Below are 1,539 nucleotides of genomic sequence, written 5' to 3'. Positions count from 1 at the left end.
ATACTTATCTGGCATGGGGAATACTACAGTCAAGAAGATGGCTTTCCCCAGGGTGAGCCACTTCCATTGCTTCCTTCATTTGGATTTATCTGTGTGATTTCCCCAAACCTGGGAAACTCAAATGCATAATTTATGGTTTTAAGCAAACAAGCAGATTTTTTTTTTAATTTTAGCATACCTAGCTCAGAAGCCAAAAAAAAAGCGTAGTTAGGTAGGGTGGTCTGTAGGATGATGTTGGTGATAAAGAAGAGGAGGAGGAGAGTGAGGGCAGTGCCAAGGGTCAGATGGTGGAAGTTGAAAAAGGATGATTGTGAGGTGGCATTCAGGGAAGAGTTAAGACAGGCACTGGGTGGCAGTTAAGAGTTACTGAATAGCTGGGTAACTACAACAGAACTGGTAAGGGAGACAGCTAAAAAGGTGCTTGGTGTGACATCTGGACAGAGGAAGAAGAACAAGGAGACCTGTTGGTGGAACAAGGAAGTACATGAGTGTATACAGAGAAAGAGTTTGGGGAAGAAGAAGTGGGATTGTCAGAGAGCTGAACAAAGTGGACAGGAGTATAAGGAGATGAGGTGTATGGTGAAGAGAGAGGTGATGAAGGCTAAGAATAAGGGGTATGGAGAGCTGTATGAAAGGTCGGACACTAAGTAGGGAGAAAAGGACCTGTACCAATTGGCTAGACAGAGGGACTGAGCTGGGAAAGATGTGCAGCAGGTAAGGGTGATAAAGGATAATGAGGGAAACATGCTCACAAGTGAAGAGAGTGTGTTGAGCAGATGGAAAGAGTGCTTTGAGGGGCTGATGAATGAAGAGAATGAGAGAGAGAGAGAGAAGGTTGGATGATGTGGGGATAGTGAATCAGTAAGTGAAACAGATTAGCAAGGAGGAAGTAAGGACAGCTATGAAGAGGATGAAGAGTGGAAAGGCTGTTGGTCCAGATGACCTGTAGAAGCATGGAGGTGTTTAGGAGAGATGGTAGTGGAGTTTTTAACCAGATTGTTTAATGAAATCTTGCAAAGTGAGAGGATGCCTGAGGAGTGGAGAAGACGTGTTTTGGTACAGATTTTTAAGAATAAGGGTGATGTGCAGAGTTGTAGTAACTATAGGGGGATAAAATTGATCAGTCACAGCTTGAAGTTATGGGAAAGAGTAGTGGAGGCTAGGTTAAGAAGGGAGGTGATGATTAGGGAACAGCAGTATGGTTTCATGCTGGAAAAGAGCACTACAGATGCGATGTTTGCTCTGACGGTGTTGATGGAGAAGTATAGACAAGGTCAGAAGGAGTTGCATTGTGTCTTTGTGGATTTAGAGAAAGCATAAGACAGGGTGCCTAGAGAGAAGTTGTGGTATTGTATGAGGAAGTCGGGAGTGGCAAAGAAGTATGTAAGAGTGTTACAAGATATGTACAAGGGTAGTGTAATAGTGGTGAGGTCTCCTGTAGGCATGGTGGGTGCATTCAATGTGAACATGGGATTACATCAAGGATCAGCTCTGAGTCCTTTCTTATTTGCAGTGGTGATAGACAGGTTGACAGATGAG

General features: G+C 43.9%; 1 non-coding gene across 1 annotated transcript; it reads left to right on the top strand.

The window, feature by feature from the left end:
• Positions 1 to 165, top strand: LOC122814579. The gene has a single exon (XR_006366824.1). It is a non-coding gene; the product is annotated as a U1 spliceosomal RNA (small nuclear RNA).
• Positions 166 to 1,539: the final 1,374 nt, after the last annotated feature.

Source organism: Protopterus annectens, chromosome 10.part0, assembly GCF_019279795.1.
Source record: "Protopterus annectens isolate FY-2018-M chromosome 10.part0, PAN1.0, whole genome shotgun sequence".
Taxonomy (NCBI): domain Eukaryota; kingdom Metazoa; phylum Chordata; order Ceratodontiformes; family Protopteridae; genus Protopterus; species Protopterus annectens.
The sequence above is the reverse complement of the archived record's forward strand: the minus strand, read 5'-3'. Positions and strand labels throughout refer to the sequence as shown.